Here is a 19,759-nt window from a genome sequence, read left to right as displayed (position 1 = left end):
ATACTGAATGATCACTTTTGGCACTTAGGAAATGGTACAGCATGTCTCCAAATATTAAAATTATATAAATGCAAAAATAACTTGTAAGAGCTTGCAAAACTCAAAGTAACAAACCCCGTTATGTTGCCAGCTAGCAGCTATGACTACATGGTATTGTATTTCAGACAGGGACTGGGCAGAACCAGTTAATGAACATGAGTACACTCGGTGCCGAGGAGCTTCTGTCATCTGAACAGTGATCAGGACCCAGATTCTCGATATGAAATTCATTTCTACAAGGCTGGCTGTTTTTCAAGTTAACACATAATCTAAAGATCAAAACAATAAAATAAAAAGGCACATTAGAAAGACCCCTAGGAAATGCATCTCACACTTCGCGTTTTCAAAAATCCAAAGACTCAACAGATAAAAGGAGAGCAACATACAAACTAATCGCTGCTCAGAAGATGAACATTTTACTTTTTAATTAACATTCTGTCCTTAATGCAAAAACAGAAGCAAAACACAGACACAGCATTTATGTCTTAAAGGGAAGTGTTACCTTTTCCCCCAGGCTCTCTCTATTCTCATTCGAATGTGTTTAAATTTTAGAAGCAGCCTTGGCAATGTGTGGAGTTCCGTTACGCAAACAGCGTGGGATGGTGCCACCCAGAGCGTGTGGAAGTGTGTACGCGTGGGAGTACACAAGGAAGTCAGTCTTCCTTCTCTCGGGGAGGTTCCGACCATCTAGGGGAGGACTTGGGCACACACTGTAGGCTCCTTTTCAATGGGGCAAGAGAGGTTTGGAGGAGGGAATGCCAAGTTATAATGTGGAGTAGCACAGCAAAACACCTAGTTTAAGATGTCAGCACCTCACCTGCCTTCACCCGCTGGGCCTTCCCTCCAGGAATGAAAAGCAGCAGCCTGCACACCTCAGTGGGCAATCCCAAATACATAAGCATTTCAAAACATTTCATGTTTTATTACTTGTTGAGTGGGGCTGGGGTCCCTGGCTAGGTAATTACTTCACTGAGCTACACCCATTGTCCAGCCTGGAACACTCCAGTCTTTCCTAGAGGTGACACAGTGGTGGAGATACGGTTTAAGTGTGCCCTCTAAAGTGTCCACATCAGAAGCTTGGTGCCCAGCATGGTGATGGTAAAGTGTTTCGACCTTTAAGAGGTCTCTGGGGTCATTGAGCTTGGAAGAGATGAATACAGTTCTCAGAGCTGAGTTCCGGTTTTCCGCCATGCATCCCTGTTTCTGGGGTGGCATCTTCCACAGACCTTCACCGCAGCCACACCGTGGCTCTGAACCTCTGGAACTGTGAACTAAACAAAACCATTTTCATCACAGAATACTCAGAACAGGTGTTTCATCACAGTAACACAGCATGGCCGAACACAGACAGTAAGAGGCAGAGAAAGGGCTGGCCAGTTTCATCCCTCTCCCATTTGGCCATCTTTTGAGAATCTCCTGGTGGTTAGAGGCTCTTTGCCAAGCAATGGGGTGCACAGTGGATTAGATGACTGGCAGGATAGCATGGGTAGAGTCACGTGCTCCCAGGCCAGCTGTGGGAATGAGGAAGTGGATCGGCATCAGCAGTTTACTTTTTCTTTCCTTTCATTTTCCTTTTCTACCCAGAAGCATGAAACAACCCACTAGGGAAAGCTGCCTGTTTACAAACTCAGCACAGCTTCATGAAGAAGACCCTGAAGATGAAAGCAGGTAGAAAATGGGATGAAGAAAAATCTAGAAATCACCCAGAGATCTGAAAAGGCGGCTTCTTACCACGGTCACCTGGGGTTCTGCATAACATGGATGCTAGGAACTCTCCCAGAGTCAGAATTTCTGGTGCCAAGATTCAAGTTTAACCTTTCAGGCTGCTGCGTGGGATCTGGTGTGCTCAGTGAGTTCAGTGGTGACTTCTTACTCCCAAGCAGCTGACCAGTCTACAGATTCCTCCTTGCCACCCATCGGCCCTGTCTAGCCGCCTCCCTCAACATTCCCTGCTAAGGGGGCCATGAAGCAGGACACAGACAACACTCAGTGGCAGCCCTGACACTACGACCTCTTCCCCCCATATTCAGTGCTTCGGCACTGGACACCAGAGAGCTCCACCAAGAGCAGGAGCGCCCACTAAGCACACCTTGGCCGCCTGACTCAGCCTGCTGGACAGCATCAACCAAAGACACTGGCTGTGTCCGTGACTACTCTTCCTTCTCTGGGAAGGCAAATCACTTCGCTGGCTACCATTGAGTGCCCAAGGAATAAATAGATAAATGACGTCCATAATGGGGCTCACACAGTCCTCAGAGCATCAGGGACATCTGAGGGAGGGGCGCCTGTCCCACTCAGACTCGGGAAGCGAAGTCTGGTACTAGAAAAGCCAGCAAACTTGAAATTCACATCATTATGCAAAGAAGCAGAAAATGCTATGAATTTTTTGATTGTCATAAGCTGTTCAGTGACAATGACATTTCTTTCTTCCTGAAATTAAAATACCATGTGTTTCAGACTGCCAACAAACTTTAAGAATATACGAAAACAGTCAGAAATGGTCTGTGCTGTGAGCCCACCAGTGACTTCTAACCTAATGGGGTTAAATGTGTGGTCACACACAAAGTGTTAGCCACAAATTCTTAGAGGATAGGTTGAATATATATGTTTCTTACATATACTTTGAGTAATTGAAAATACACATACATGCATATATACTTATACCGCAAATATACCTTCTACAAATCCAAAGAGCTCTCCTGTTGATTGATGATTTTTTATCTTGACCACACATGGGCATAACTTCTATGTATACACAAGCAAAGAGAAAAGTGTAGCTTACACAGGCCTGAAGGTCTGCTAGTGGATCGTGGTATTCTAGAAAGATGGGAAGCCTGGGAAATCACGATTATTTGGATATGATCTAAGACCATTCCCCAAGGGTGATTTAAAATTTAATCCTACTGCAAAGTGATAAGGGGGTAGAAAGTTAATCTAACGGTGGTTTATGAAGGTAAGGAGATGATTAGAATTAGGTCACAGGGTGGAGCCCCCAGGACTGAACACTGGTTGTTTCACGGGAGAGGCCAAAAGAGACACGTGCATCCTCTTTCTCTTCCCATGAGGTATCCCGAGCCAGCACGGAAATCAGCAGACATACCAGATGCAGGCTCAACCTTGCACGCCAGAATTGTGAGACAAAAGAAACATCTTTATGAAGTTGCCTGGCCTTGGGCATTCTCTTACAGTAACGAGGAAAGAGACTAACACAAAAGTCTACAGAATCCTCACTTGGTCTGTATGAACAGAAAAGTGCAAGTTCAGGTTAACCAAGGGCAAGCCTGAACCGTAAGAACAAAGTGTCGGCCTCTCGACCAGTTCCCAGTGCAGACCCCGAAAGAAAGGCAAGGTTGGTTGGTTTCCTTTGAAAACGAATGCTACTCTGCTGCCACAGCCATAGCCTGCCAAAGTCTCTATGCTCGTGATGTACACACACAGTGTTTGCGCCCAGACTGTCTGGGTATCGGAGAAAAGGAACGAGTTAGGCCTGAAAGGCCTAACTTTGATGACAGTCATTCCAGAGACCCAAGAGCCCACTGTGGCCCTAGAAGGAAAAGGAGCTTAGAGAGGCCAAGTGGTCTGTGGAGTCTTGGCTCAGGTCCCTCTTTCTGTGGGTCCCTGACACCATCCTGTGGCTACTTCTTCATTTCTGGAGTAAACAATTAGAGCAGATATCTTCAGCGACTGGCAGCACCCATATGCCAAGGAAGCAAGAGGTTGTCTATTTTCTGCAGGGGGAAAACTATCTGGAGAGGGCTGGCACATATGGTCCCAAAAGCCCAGGTCTGCTTTGTCCCTTTCAGAAAGAAGGCAGAACATCTAAGTTGCAAGTTGCTATGTGGGCACTATTTGATTTCAAAGAAATGGGCTCAGCTCAGCACTTGGACATCAGGATAAATCATTCCAACAAGGAAGAGCCCGGACAACTATCAAATTTCAATTGCTAGCTGAAAACCCTGATAGCTGCTCCAGATATAATATGCAATTATAGCCCAGAAACATAAATTATCAAGGCCATGGTCCTTTCAGAATATAATAAATGAAGTGTGGGCAACCACATATGTGGTAAAGATCCCAACCCTCAGAGAGTGTCACAAATTCCTGATCACCCGCAGGAGCTAGGGAAGAATGAAGAAGGGAAAAGAAATCAGACTCTCCAAGTTCAGCCCTGGCTGTCCTCAGGACAAAGGTGAAGAGGCCAGAAGAGCTAAAGTCTGACCCATAAAAAGCTCTGACATTCTTGCCAGTTGTGGTCTTCTCTGTTTATGCCCCCAAGGACTCTGTATGCCTAGGAGATAATGACAGGGAGGCAAGCAAGTACTGACCGCTTCAGCTGAAGTAATACAATAGCAGAAGGGCGGAGCTCTCTGCTGGCAAGCTCCAAGTCTGGCGGAGATCTGGACCCAGGGGAAGGACACCACAGCAGTAACTGAAGCCTCCAGGGGATTGGATGCTCCACAGCCAATACGTGAGCTTCCCCACATCTGACACCATCTCTGACCCACAGCCAGAAGCTCTTCTGTCACAGTGACCTCAGGCAAGACTAGTCTTCAACAAATTTGGGGACAAGGAGAGTCACAAGCCAGTCATTCCCGAATGTACTGCTCCTGGGGCCCTGACTCAGACACATCCAAAAAGGCATCTGAAAGTCTGTCCCGAAATGCCTGTAAAAGAACACGGAGCACACGCATACGTAGCTAACGATCCTTCCTTCGACACAGGCCCACCAGCACCTCTTAGGGGCTTACTTAAAAACTCCAGGCTACTAGGGGGAAAGTCATTAACCAGAAAACAAGGTGACATGAGCACTGTCAGCACAGGGACAAGTGTGTCCAGGGACCCAACGCTAGGGAATGCCAGAAGACTCCCAGAGGAGGGGACCACCTAGTGGCACCATGAGGACCAGAGGGAGATGTGCGCCCAGGCCCTTCTGAGACCCTCTTCGTGACCACCCCTAGAGACTACAGGATCCTTTCTGTGTGGCTTCTCTTCTGCCTGACATTTGCCCTTCACTTTCATGTCTACCTGATTACAGCTAAGCAGGAAGTCTGAGTTCTGCTACCTGCTTGGTGCAGAAGATCTATGCGCGGCCCCGTCTCTGACCCTCTGGAGACAAGCATAGAAAACAGGAAAGTAAAAGAGAGACCATGCCCCTCCCCAACTAATTCTCACTGTGTCCCTGGTCCTCCATGCCTGCACACAGCTCTCTACTGTGGCAATTGTGAACGGAGCATGCCCCGGTACCATGAGATCAGCCTCCTATTGCAGGGCAAATCCGGTCATATCCAGAGAGGTGCCTCTCCTCTCCTTTACAGGCCTCTCCTCCCCACACCTGCCTGTCAGCTGAATCCAGGACTCACGGAGAAGGGTTCTCACTAAGCATCAACAAAATGAAAAGATGGCAAGCAAAGACGGAGTGAGCCAGAGTGAGGCACAAAGCTAAGAAAAGAGCCACATAGGAAAGGATTAGAAAATAAATGAGAAGAAACTTGAAGGATTTAGAATCCATTTCAAGTGCACTGGAAGAAAATCCCTCCAGAATGGGAAAGAAGCCCGCGTTGAAACCTGGACAGCCTCTGGTCCCACCCTCTGCACGCTGAGGTTTGGGCTTGTCGGTCCGGATTCTCTTCTCAGTTCCTACCAGGACAGCACTTCTCTCAAACTGGAGCCTGTTCATCTCTATCAGAATCAGCCAGAGCTGGCTGAAATGCAGTTCCCGGTTCCCCAAAAGTCTGAGGCCTTCTGAAAGCCAAGAACCACAGAGTCGAGTCCACTCTCATTCCTAAGGGCTGCCATACCCACACTGACTCATTCTTTAAATGGCTGCTTAAACGCTGAAGGATTTAAACTAATGACTAAATTGATTCTTTTAGAAATTGTTGGATTCTAAAAGTAGTAATAGCAGTCATATTGTGACCAAACTGAAATGATGTATGGGTTATACACTGAAGGCAGGAAGAGCTTTTCACAGCATAGATGTTACCCTGTCACTTCTCGGGGAAAAGACATGGGTGACCTCTCACTGCCCTGTAGAAAAGGGTGCAGACCCACAGTCCCCCTCAGCCCGCCTCCCAATTTAACACAAGGCTACAATTCTCCAGGCCCGAAAGTTCGGGACTTCAGTTCCTAAAAAACCAAAGCCCAATCTTTCCACTGCCTTTGGCAAGAACACTTCTTTTTCCCCAGTAAAATCCCTTCCCCCATGCTGGCAGGACTAATGCTGCTATAGAACCCTCACAGCACCAATAAGTTCACATCACATTCCTCGATCCATCTGAAATGTCCCACACAGGAGCTAGGAAGATGTTTCACTGGTTAAGAACACTTGCTATTCTTACAGAGGACATGGTGTTCCATTCCCAGCACCCATACAATGGCTCACAACCAAACACAACTTCGCTTCCAGAAGATCCCATGCCTTCTTCTAGCACAGCCATGCATGCAACCAAAATACTCATACACAGAATAAAATAAAAAAAAATTAAAAATGTTTATCAATATATAGTTTTGGAACCCGATGACCAATACATTTCTTGCCTAGAATTGTGTGTGTGTTTGCGTGTTTGCACCTGGGTGCTCTGGTGCAGAGCTGGTGCTCAAGAAATATACGTGAATTTAAAACAAACTCCAAATCAAACTCTGAGGGCTCATGTGGACTAGGAAGCAATTAAGGATTTAAACTAGCCAGGCATGGTGGCACACACCTTTAATCTCAGCACTCAGGAGGCAGAAGCAAGCAGATCTCTGAGTTTAAGGTTGGCCTGGTCTACAAAGTGAGTTCCAGGATAGTTAGGGCTACCACAAAGAAGCCCTGTCTCAGAAAAAAAAAAAGGAGAAAGAGGAGGAGGAGGAGGAGGAGGAGGAGGAGGAGGAGGAGAAGAAGAAGAAGAAGAAGAAGAAGAAGAAGAAGAAGAAGAAGAAGAAGAAGAAGAAGAAGAAGAAGAAGAAGAAGTTGTTAAGTGCATGTATTCCCTTTTCCTGGAGCCAAAGCCTCTGCAGCCTCTCCAGTTTGTCACTGGTTGGTTGACTGATCGGGCTGAGATGCCACAGCGAACTCTCTTACACACACTGCATGTGTTTCAAATGGATGGGCCCTATTCTTCCCACACAATTTTCTAGATTTGGAAAGAAGAGGAAACCCACTGTTAAAGCTGGTATTGGGCCATTTCTCTGGGCCTTGGTCTGGTCTGGTTATGAACTTTTCAGTAAGCTATCGACCGCTGATAGAGATATAGACATTGAAATAAAAGCTGACGAGGAAATCTCCACAGGGACTTCTTACAAGTCTTCAAGGTCCGGGAATTTTCATTGTATACCTTTATTCTAAATGTATTAGTAGCACATTGGAAACGATTTTCAATAAACCTCAGTCAGCAATAATTACAACAAAATGTCCACCAGGAACAACGTCTTCTGGGAACAGGAATGGCCATTCTGCCCTTGCAGGCAGCTGGCGACAGCTGGGGTGTTGGCCTTAGGGCGTGACTGCTCTTCTACATGCTCCTGAGGTAGTAAGACTCTTCAGACAAATTGCTCCTCATCTGTGGTCACCAAGTGCTCTGACCCACGCCACATAGCACTCCAAAGCTACATGCTCAACCAAGACAAAGCTGAGTTTCAGAAACTGAGGAGATACTGCCAGCTGGCAAGGGCCTCTTAAAATATACTGCAGACAAGGGCACGACTGGAAAGAGGGAAAGGGAGTCAAGGTGCTTGGAATCTTTAAACTGCTGGCTACGTTGTGTGAGTAGAATTCCTGTTTCACCAGGCCCCTGTATTTTATAGCATAGACCTTTCCATGAGTCTTTAAATATGTTTGCCACTGGATTCTCTTCCAAGCAATGCACCAAGTCTGACAGGCAGGAAGGAAACACTGCTGCATAACTCCTGCAGAGGCCGGAGGATCTCCGCCACTCTACCTGGGAACAGCAATGAAGGATTGAATTTTCTTTCTCTTTCTTTGTATTTATTTATTCGTTTGGGTTTTTGAGACAGGGTTTCTCTGTGTAACAGCTCTGGCTATCCTGGAACTCATTTTGTAGACCAGGCTGGCCTCAAACTCAAAGAGATCCACCTGCTTCTGCCTCCCAAGAGTTGGGATTAAAGGCATGCGCCGCCACCACCACCACCTGGCTAAAATTTTTATATACTGAAGATAGTATGTAATTTGTTGGTGGCTTTTCATGAGACAACAGTCATGTCTCACTTCCAAAGTAAAGTCTACAGAAGTTCTTTCATTTGAACATTCCCCTCTCGAAACTATGCTTCAATTCATGACAGCTAATGTCTACACTAAGGTTTGTCTTTCTTTAATCCACTCACAGAAGCCATTGCTAAATGACCATTTAATGGATACAGGAGCTACTGTGCAAGACTCTAGTAAGCCTGTATGCTAGCTTCTGCCTTCCTAGAGGAATTTACAGAGCAGAGTAGGAACCCAAATAAACAATGACCAGAACTACCGAATAGAAATGAGAACCGTGGTGCTGGCTTAAAGTGGACATTGAATGAAATGTTCTGCACGGAATACTTTGAACAGTGAGAAAGTTGGTTCAACTAATTATACTGGTACAGCAGCGCTGTTGTGGGTCTGTCCCTTTGGGCCATGATGCTCCTCTGCTTCTCTTTCTATCTTATGCTTTGAATGACTTTGATTCTGGTTGTTAGTCTAATGATCCAGCTCAGGTTAAAGAAGAAAGCTGAATCTTTTACACCCACCCACATCCCATTGACACTTTATGCGGTCACTTACTTTCCAGAAGGTTATAAGTGATTTTAAGGGACCACTGAGTTTCCTTTACAAACAACGCAATCATATAAAACCCAGTTCATCTGAATTCAATGCCTGTCCATTGCTACTCACTAGGACCCAACTAACTAACTTGGGAGTTTCTCACAGAGCTCCTGCCTGTAGCAAGACAGATGTAAACAGCCCTTTTCCAGAAAGTGAGAACCAAGGGATGGGGAAGAGGAGAGGCCTGAACAGCAACCTCCAGTCTTTATCCCCAGTGGATCACCAATGAAGTGAAATCCCAGGTTCGCTGAAATTGAACTAGAGATACGTATCAACTTACATGGGTTTGTGTTTGACTTCACCAAATTCGCAGCATCTTCTATTATGTTAGTTCATTTCGATCACAATGGATGATGTTTCTCCGAATGTGGCAGTTTTACACCTCTGTTTCTGAAGCAAAGATGTATGAAGCAAAGTCTAGTTGGGTTTTTAAGAGGAATGGCTCAGGCCTCTTAAAGGAAATTAAATAATCAATGCAAGTCTTTAAATAAGTGTAGCAAGATTTGGGTGTTAAAAACCTGCATAGAAACTACTGATATTGAGGGAGTGGGATGGTTGAGATGGAGGAAGGGAGGATATGGGAGCAGGGAAGAAGATATCTTAATTACGGGAACCATTTTAGGGTTGGCAAGAGGCTTGGCTCTAGAGGGGTTCCCAGGTGTCCCCGGGTATGTCCCCAGCTAGGACCCTGGGCAGTGGGTGCCTGAACTGACCCTGCCCCGTAGTCAGACTGATGACTATCTTGAATATCACCTTAGAACCTTCGTCAGGCCACAGATGGAGATAGAGACAGAGACCCACATCGGAGCACTGAACTGAGCTCCCAAGGTCCAGTTGAAGAGCAGAAGGAGGGAGAATGTGAGCAAGGAAGTCAGGACTGCGAGGGGTTGGTCCACCCACTGAGACAGTGTGCCTGATCTAATGGGAGCTCACCAAAGCCAGCTGGACTGGGAATTAACGAGCATGTGATCAAATTGGACTCTCTGAATGTGGCTGACAATTGGGGCCAACGAAGAAGCCAATGATAATGCCACTGAGATTTGTCTCTACTGCATGTACTGGCTTTTTGGGATCCTAGTCTATTTGGATGCATACCTTCCTAAGCCTGGATCGGGGGGGGGGGGGGGGGGGCTTGGACTTCCCACAGGGCAGGGTACCCTGCCCTCTCTTAGGAATGGAGGAAGAGGGGGAGTAGGGGAGCAGGAGAGAAATGGAAGGAGGGGAGGAAGTGGAAATTTTGAATGGTATTATTTATAAAGCAATAAAAAAGAAAGAAAAAAGGGAAGAAACTACTGAAAACAGAGATGGCATCAACAACAAGTAAACCAATGCACCAAAACCACTTTGTAGTCAATATTAAAGCTGCCACGTCAGCAGTTCCAGAGATTGCCGATTTGCATTAAATCACCTGACATGTGAAAACTGAGGCAGAGGAAGACGACAATGAACTTCCCCTACCCAGGTGACACTGGAAAACCAGCTAGAATCCTCAATTAACAAGGGCGTGTTTGTTTAGTTCCAAACTTCAAAAACTGTTCTTTTCCTTTTCCCAAATCCAATCAGTCACCAAGTCCTCCGTTTGTTTTCTTCAGTGGGTGGCCGCAACATCAGGACTGCATACTGTCCCCCCACCCCTGTCTGCTCTGGCTGGGAGCCAGCTGTGGGGTCTCAGATGGGTAGTGGGGGTGGGGCCACCTTCCGCTAGCAAGCTCACTGCTGTATTTATTTATTCCTCTCCCCAAGACTGGGTGTTTATTTGGACAGGTCTAGAGGACAGAAGCTGACAAGGCGCCCTCCTTAGTTTCTCCTGCCTGCCGTACTAGCTAACCTTCTTTCCAGGCTGCAATGGGACAGAGTCCTCAGCAAACCTGGATGGCCTGTTTTTCTGGCCTAAGAGCCTCTGGCTTTCTTTTCCATCCAACCCAAGGTCTAGCTCCCAGCAGAACTGACTCCAGGCCTCCCCCAAACATTCCCCCACCACGGACTGCTGAACTCCTGGAGCAATCTTTCCTTAAGTTTTCTAGATCTTTCCCAAACCTGTGTACGTCTTCCCCCATGACCGGCAAACCTGCAGTACTGGTAATCCCAATTATCTCTTCACTGACTTCCTTCTCATTCATCCGTTCCTAGCCAAGCTCCAGATGTGGAGTGCCTTGCCCACAGCTACAATAGCTGTGGCGTGGCTGACTGATGGAAGCCTGGCTGAAGGAAGAAGGGGCGAAGTACTGTGATAGGTTAAGGCCAGCAATAACAGTGCAATTTAAGTCTTTATATGCATTTAAGATCCGTGGTGTATGTGTGTGTGTATTCTGTTCAACTGCTGAGAACAGATCTCAAGCCTTTATCCAAACTTATCACTCAACTATGTCACACCCCTCTCTGCTTTTTAAAAATATAATTTAAAAATCAAGTTTTTCTATGTTTCTGTTATGCAAATCAAGGCACATATTTTTCAAAAACTCTATAAACAGAAGAACAGTGATTGAGAAAACAGCTCCTATGAGTCTGAGTCACTCGCTGAGTGGAGTGGGTCCGAAGAGGATGGAAATGTGTTCCTTCCTTGAGAAACACTCTGCTTTAACACGGTTCCCATTCAGTGAAGGTGGCAAGTGTTGGAGAAAATAGAATTTAGCAGCTAGCATCATCATTCCTCTGCTTCAAAGGACCCTGCATTATTAGGTGAGGTGCGCTTGTATGTGCGTGTGCATGCGTGTGTGTGTGTGTGTGTCTGCGTGCGTGTGTGTATGTGACACTTACTAGTCAATACAGGAAAGATTAGGTCCCATTTCCCCAAGCCAAAATGTTGAACTACTAGACCTTCCACCAAGTATCACACAACTGGAGTAACTAAGGTACCAGTCCACTACAAAAATCTAGGGCATGGGGGCATGGCAGGGCAGTGTGGTGTGGGGGTGGGCAGGAATCAAGCTGAAACCAGCCTTACTGAGTGTTATTGGAATTCACTCTTCACTCAGCCAAAAATGTGCAGTCTAACCAAAGTACTCCACTGGCTCAACTTCCCAAGCCACACGTCTTCTGAAGGCCACAGGCAACGCCAGCTGTGGTTTATACATTTGGGTTAAAGAGCCCCAAAACAGAAAAAAAAATATTTTGAAATACATTATACTTCAAAATGAAGAGTAATTGTGTGTAGCAGCCTGGAAAATATATCTCATGCAGTACTCTGAGCCACTGAACCCCAGAGCACAGAACTCTGGTGCTCCAAATGCAATCTCAAACTGAAAATACAAAAGGTACAAAGGGCGGAAGGAAGGGTGGAGGGCTGCTACCGGGCTGTGACTCGCAGGAGGCTGCTGCCTTGGGAAAGCACAGCTAACGGACAAGCCAGCGATGGTTCTGTGCAGTCAAAGCCACCAGCTACTGCTCTGGACACTAGAGAAGCCAGGGGAAGCAAATAAAAGGCTGACATGTAATTACGTAAGAAAATAATGTCATAAGATTACACAAAATCTAATACACTGAGAGGAAAGGACTTCATTTAAGCCAATACCTTTTAAGTTTCTCCGTGACCTGCCACAAGGTCCTAACACACTTGATGGAACTTCCGTATCCATGACCGCTGACCAGCCAAGGCACTTTTGCCAAGCACAGGAGCAGACACTGTCCTCAGTTACTGGACTCCAAGCAGCCATTTCTTGACCTTGTGACAAGGCCTCTGGCTGAGCCAAGCTGACAGCTCCTCACCACCCTGTTCTGTTTACCCTCTAACTATTGTGTAAAGGTTACAGAGAAGGCAGTAACCAGTCGTCAAACTCCAAACCTCGAGGAAACTGAGACAGAAACTCACTTTTTAGCTTTCTTCTGCCTGGGCTACAGGATGGACACTGAAGTCATATCTGCAACCATTTGACTTGGGAAGATAATTGCCATTTAGCAGAGAGGGAAGTTAGGGAGGAAACTAAGGCAAATGAATGAACATAGTGAGTGAGTTCCCCATCTGTGTATTTACTGTCTTAGACTTCAGGGAATAACCAGGGGCCGAAAGCTGGGACACTTATACCTGCTGATGAAAGTCTAGTATCAGATGGTCAGATTGCACACAGATGTTCTGATCTCAGGAAACAAAGCAGAGGTTCTTCACCAAAAAGGGGAGGGGAGGTGAGGGGAGGGCTTGGGTTGGCCCCTGAGCCACAGACTTACCAACTGTAGAGACAGTTTTGGTTGTTCTCAACTGAGTGGGACTGTTGGGACCTAGTGAATAGAGATCAGTGAAGCTGGTGGGCATCCTGAAAAGGGAAAGTTCTCAACAGAAACAATTATCTACTTCAAATGTCAATGGCTCCAAGGCTGAGACCACCCAAAATAAGGGGACAATAAAAGGGGAAATGGTCTGTAAGTAGAAAAGAAGAGCAGCAACCTCTGCATTGCCCAAGAAGAGGCATCCTGCTTAATGGGCTCAGGTCTCCGGTTCCCCAGTGGGTGTTATTCCAGGGTCAGAAGCAGCAAAGCTATGACAAACTGACAAGAACACCATGAAGAATATTCCCATCAACTGGTTCCCTCCCAACGGGTTCCACAATTATGCCTGCGCCATAACTCATCCGCATGTTGGCTAAAGAATATGTTTTCCTTGATAAAGACCTCTCCCTGTCTCTCTCTGTGTGTCTCTCTCTGTCTCTCACACACTCTCTCTCAATAAATTGCCTCATCCTCCAATATTGTGACCTTGGCTTATAGGTGTATGAGAGCCCACAGATGGATCTAGATTCAAGGATAAGGGCAACTTAAGAATAAAATATCCAAGGAGGGATCAACTCTGAAATTCTCTATTTTGGTGGTAGGAGAGATATCCCAAGCTAGATGTCATGGCGACCTGAGACACATCCATCTGAACTAAAGGGATTTCTTCTGCTGTTTTTCTTTCTATGGCACTGAGGGTCAAACCCAAGTCCTCACGTAGGCCAAGCACATGTTACTCCACTAAGCAGTACACTTATCTGAACTAAGGGCATATCTTATTTTTTCTATTTTAAAAAAATAATTGCACTGGGTATGTCATAGGGAAAAGTGTCAGCCAAGTCATGGAAAAAGTCACACCAAGCTCATGAGCCAATCCGGCACACTGCTCCATAATGCTTTACCTGGGCATCCTTCCCCAGTCCACTGCTGCTTCTCCGGAAGTATCACCCACCCAGCACAGCTGTCCTAGAGTAAACAGTGAGTTGCCAGCATTTCCTACTCAGGAAAGCTGTGCTCCCTGCATTAACCGTTAGAACTAAAATAGCCCAACTGTAGCTTCGATGCCTAAAACCGAAGTTCCAATTATAATCTTGCTCGGATTCTGGAAACCAGGGTTTGTGGGGGCCCAGAACACGGAGCAGCATCTCCTTCTATTTATACATGTGACTAATTTCTCCACTCAGCACTGGGCCAGCTTGTTGCTGTGGCTAATTCCGTTTGATGAGACAGCATTCCTTCACCCACATATATTCCCACCTCAGTACTTAACTGTTCGCCTCACTTTAGGCTGCTGAGAAAATTCTGCTCCAGGTGTACCTACACCAATGGAGGGCTGAAGCACATGTAGTTAATTTAATCACTGATTGTGGTAGGACTTGGCAGGCTTCGGGGCTGCTTGCCACAGATAAGTTGCCATTGTTAATACTCAGACAACCTAAATCATCCAGGAAATTGAGCACAGCAGCCAGTGTGCGTCCGGGGTACGCCAACTGGCTCTGGTGAACCTGAAAGCACTATGCTGCGTGCTGGAACACTTTCTAGGGACACACATGTCACAGAAGCCACACCCTGTCTGCACGGCTGGCCTTCATGACCCTTCTGATTTGGACACTGTGGAAGTTCTTTGCCTTTCGCTTTGTTCTTTGGCTAGCCAGTCTTAAACCCAAGCCAGCAGGAATACCTCATCATTGAGTTATCCATCACAGTGGTGTTAGGCTACTACCAAAACAGAATGGTTGCCCCTGCAAATCTCCAAAAGTAATCAGAATCATGTACACGGAGACTACCGGGGGGTAAAACAGGAAAGGAAAGGTTCAGTAGAGCACATTTCCAAAAGCTCAAAGCTAACACTCGGCCAGAAAACGGTAGGTACTTTTGATGTCGCTCTGAGTACAGCGAGAGCTACTAAGGATGGACGACTTGACTCAGCACCACTGCAGGCAAGAGCTGGTCACCTGAGTCCCCTGTCCCTCTTAGACATCGGGGCCTGGCACACGTTGACTTCTATAAACACTAAGGTTTTTAGGGTGAAGTCAGAGGCCCACACTGCACGTGATTCACTTAAAAACAGCATCTTTCATAAGAAATTAAACTGCCAGTATTTTATAGAAGGGAAACTGCTAGACGCTTCTGAAAGAGTGGCCCTGTGCCTTCATCAGAATTCCTGACAAGTTGGTGAAAAAAAAATTCTCACAGTCTCTAGGATTATTAAAGCAAACTTTAAAAATTCAAACCCATATGGAACTACATATTCAGTACTAAGGGTCTGTTCTGTGTGTCTTTAAGGACAGAACCCTTGACCTGGTGCATGCCTGCCAGCATATACACTCCTGAACTATACATGCTCCCCTGCCTCATGCCCTTGTTTCTATGGAGCAGTATCTTGCTATGTATTTCTAGCAGGTCTAACTAGTAACTGAGAGGCTTGCCTCTAAGACCCTTCTGCCTCAACCTCAGAGGGCTGGCCTTCTGCTTCCTGCAGTTTGAGTTTTAGACAGCTGATATGGACCTGCTAAGTGGGTCTCTGGCTCTCCTCCTGGGCTGAACCTGAAGCAAACAAAGCCCTGTGTTCGTTGACTTGAACTGAGTTACACAACTCTTGCAGCAAACACTTGAGGCTTTGTAAGGCAGAAAGGTTTAGTAATCTCCCACCTTCTCCACATTCAACAGGATGTCTAAACCAAGCTATCTCCTTTGGATGGCTGCAGGCATTAACCAATAAAACAGCGGCCCACTGTTCCGGAGCAGGATGGCAAACACTATTCTAATAGGAATGGCCCTTCTGAAGCTTCAGCGCTGGACCAGGTGATGAAGCAAGCACACATGCACTGGTGCACCACCTGCCCTCCCCCACCACATCCTCTGGGCCTGAGCTTCAAAGCCCTCCCTTCCTGCACACGCCTCCCCGCCCACATCACACCAAATACCCAAAGTAAGCAAATTGCTTGAGACCGCTCAAGTGCTGACTTCTCGTTGGTGCTGAAGTCTCAGAACTGCTTCCAAGCCAGCAGCTCTTAGAGAAGCCCCTCACCAGCCTGCTTCTTTTTCATCTCCCTTTCCAAGGGCTTTTTCTTGCTTCTCTCCCTCATCTGTCTTCCCGCTTTTCCCTCTGCCTCCCTCTCCTGGCCCTGCTAGCAACCGCTACTCCTCGCCTTCAATTCAGCTCCATCTCTGTGAAAGAGGGAGGAACAGGGTACACATGTGGGCCTCTTGCTGCTTCTGGTAATGCCCAGACTCCAGAGGAGTATTTCCTTGACTTAAAGCAACACGGGCTTTGAAAAGACGTCCTCCGAGGGGAGAGGTGCTATAGCAGATTGGGAGCAGTTGGGCTTTTAGTCAAGTGCCTGGCTTTTTATACCTCACCCCAAGCCATCTCCTCTCTGTATTTTTCCTCAGCCTGCAGATCTGAGGAAGGGCTCTAACAGGACTGGGGGGTGCGCACTCTGAAATACCAGAGCAGGGAGAAGGGGACTAGGGTAGAGTAAAAGCCTGGCTTCCTACTCACTGCGCTATTTTTCTCAGTATGTTTTCCCAGTGGCCTCGGCCAGCATGAACAACTCCTTAACTGCCAGCCAACAAAATACTGACTGAGCACATCGCAACCCTGTGCTGGGAGTTATCTAGATCTGTGAACAAGGTCACCAGCCTGCTCAAACTTCCATCCTCATGGGAGAGACAATAAGAAAATAAACAGGTGGATATATAATGCCAAGGAGTGATAAACGCTGAGAGGGAAACCTGGGTAACACTAGAGGACCCAGGACAGCTGTCCACAAAGGCCTTTTAAACTGACACCTGAGCAGAGAAGCATAAAGGAAGCAAAGGATGAGTCATGAGGACATGTGTGTGTGGGGGGGGGGGGGGGGGAAGCTCCCCAGGCAGAAGAATAGTACGTGCAAAGGTCCTGGGGAGAGAAAGCAGTAAAGAAAAATGTCAGGAAGTCAGAACTGCTGCAGTTAACAAGGACACACTGCTGTGCAGACATGGCATCCCATCTAGGACCACCCACCCTGAGGCCAATGACTATTTAGGCACAGAGTCTCCACAGACAGTGGTCTTCCCAGCTTCCTGTCCCCCGGATTTCTCCTTACTCTTCTTCCTCACCAGGAGTCCTCACAGTTGGGGTCATCCTGCCAGCTGACCCCTCCATCTAACTTTAACAAAAGCCGAATAGCAAACGCAGTAAGAAAGGCCATAAGCACATTTATCCACGATTCTGAAGCGATAGCGAATGTACCGTAGTGAAGAGCAGAAGATCAAAAGGGCAGCGAGGGAGGGAGGGAAAGACGGAGGGAGGGAGGGAGGGAGGGAGGGCAGCCAAGAAATGAGTATGGAGTCTTCGTCACAAGCCTGCCAGTGACCTGGCTCTAAACTCACAAGGATACTCAGTCCTGTAAATTGAGGAGTGGAAATAGTAAACCTTGAAATAACCTTGGAGGGCTGCTGAAGAGGTGAGACACGTGGAGACCATGACCAGAAGCCTCTAATGGACCCGCTCTGCAGCCAGCTTTCTCAATCTAAGTGTCATTACAAATAAACAGGATCCTCCAGTCCCAAGTTGCTCTCAAAGATTTTGGTATGTAAACGCTGATTGATTATTTTTATTTTGTACATCAAAAACAAAACAAAACAAAAAACAAAATTCAGAAATTCTTCCCCGGTTTCCCCCCAAATTCCAACAACACCCTCTCTGTTTCTTAGGCCAGAGGCAGGCGGCCCACAGTCCCTGGGTGCATTTCATTGAGCATTTCAATGTGCCTCGGGAGCTGTCCAGAAGCCCCCGGAGCTGTCCCTGCTTGTAGCCAACCTCTGCACCGTCAGGTCAATCCAGGTCCCACAACCCGTGCTCCAGCTGCCTAGTTCAAAGGGCCCACGGCAAAAGAGTCAGTAGAAGTGAGCCCCCACCCCCGAGGGGCAATGGGAAAGCGACACCCCCCCCGCGCGCGCACAATGACGCGCGCGAACACACACACACACACACACACACTCACACACACACACACACACACACACACACGCCTGGCGCGCGCCCGCGGCACAACACGGACTTCCCAACCCCACACAAGCGCACCGCGGCTCGTTGAGTTCTGGGTTTCCTCTTCCTCAAAGCCGCGGGGCTACCGCGGCGCGGAGCTCGCTCTCTCCCTCCCCAGCGCCCCACGCCCGCCGCTCTCCGGGAAAGGCGCCCGGTCCGCCCTCTCCCACGCCAGCCACTCCATCGAAGCCCCTGCCGCCCTCCCTCCCGGGCCCCACAGGGAAGCCCCGCGTGGCCCCGGGAGGCGGGTCTTCACCAACGAACGCCCGCAGGGGTCCCCGCCGCCCATCGCGCCCCAGCCCGGGAGCGCGCTCTCCGGGGATCCCCTCCCATCTGCGACGCTCGAGCGAGCCCCAGAGTCTTCGCCGCCCACCGCGACTGGGCGCAGCCTCCCGTCTCTCCGGCCCCACTACTGCTGGCCGCAAGGTCCCGGTGCACTCTGCTAGGTCCCAGCACCCCTACGCCGGTGGCGCAGCCCTCCGGCGCCCCCTCCAGCCGACCCTGCCCGGGCCATCTCCGCGGGTCCCGGCTGTGAGTCCCATTCCGGAGCTGCCCCCAGTGTCCGCTGCCCCGGTGCCTCTAGTCACTCGGGACCCCCCTCTGCCTAGACCTCCCAACTGCAGCGCGCTCCCGCAGCCTCCGCCCGCCCGCACCGCGGGGCCCCGGGAGGAAACAAAAGTGTCTCCGCGGCGCCCTCGTCTTGCCCCGGCCCCCGCCCGGGCCGCCGAGGTCAGCGAGCTGGGCGCCGCGCCAGCCCTGAAAACTTTACGAACCTGCCCGGGGTCGCAGGACGCGGTGACGAGGGCTCCCAGGGGCCGGAGCGCCGGGGTGGGGGCCGTAGACCGGTGCCCGAGGTTCTGTCGCCCCTCTCGGGGCCGTGGACGGCGGTGGCTCTGCCTCTATCTCGTGCCCATCCTCGCCCGCCGCCGCTGCCCGAACGCACGCACTTACACTCGGGTCGCCGGCCGCTGCCGCCGGCTGCCGCTGCTCTCACTTCCTCTTCCTTCCTCCTGCTGGCCAGAGACACATCTTGCATCTAGGAGCATCCCGCGAGCTGCCGCGAACTCTCCTCCTGGGCAGACGCTGCGGAGTTGCCGCCGCCGCCCCCGGCACCTGCGCGCGGACACGCGTGGTTCGCGCGTTTGCTTCCCGCCTCCGCGCTGCTGCCCGCCCCCCTGTACGGTGCCTACGGCCCGGTGCCTACGACTTTTTGAAGTCCTTATACTTAAAAAGAGGAGAATGTCACACAGTATGCATACTTCTGCTCTTCTATAAATAGTGTGTACTGAGCATGACTTCTCTGATGAGCTCACAAACCGCGTTTTACAGTCACTAATTAACTCCGTCACCCTCATAGAGCCACCTCTGGGGTACCCTTTTTATAAGCTTTCATTTTGAACAGCTTTTTGAGATTTTCCACCGAAGGGGAAACTTCAGTGGGCTGATTTAAAACAATTAATTTCTCTAAGAAGCTCCCCGTATATTTATTTCTTGACACGTTTTGTCGTGGGCAGCACGGCAAAAAATGACAGTCCGTTTCCTTCTCCTCCATCACCTATGAATTTACTGTAGTCAAAAGTACCAGGTTTCCTTCAATGAAGCCAGAGAGTCTCTTGTGTGGTACACCATGGCATGAAGCAACATGTACCACTCTGAATTTGTTATTTATGGTTATTGTATTATTATTGAAG

At 48.4% G+C, this 19,759-nt stretch overlaps 1 protein-coding gene across 1 annotated transcript in view; it reads right to left on the bottom strand.

Moving 5' to 3' along the window:
- The window catches only part of Elmo1 (engulfment and cell motility 1), a 517,917-nt gene extending 498,899 nt beyond the window's left edge, over positions 1-19,018 (bottom strand). Inside the window, exon 1 of the mRNA XM_038333241.1 lies at positions 18,842-19,018. The gene's annotated coding sequence lies outside the window, so the exon portion shown is untranslated. The remainder of the gene's footprint in view (positions 1-18,841) is intronic.
- Between the last annotated feature and the right edge of the window lie 741 nt (positions 19,019-19,759).

Source organism: Arvicola amphibius, chromosome 6 (genome assembly GCF_903992535.2).
Source record: "Arvicola amphibius chromosome 6, mArvAmp1.2, whole genome shotgun sequence".
NCBI lineage: Eukaryota > Metazoa > Chordata > Mammalia > Rodentia > Cricetidae > Arvicola > Arvicola amphibius.
This window is presented reverse-complemented; position numbering and strand designations above follow the sequence as displayed.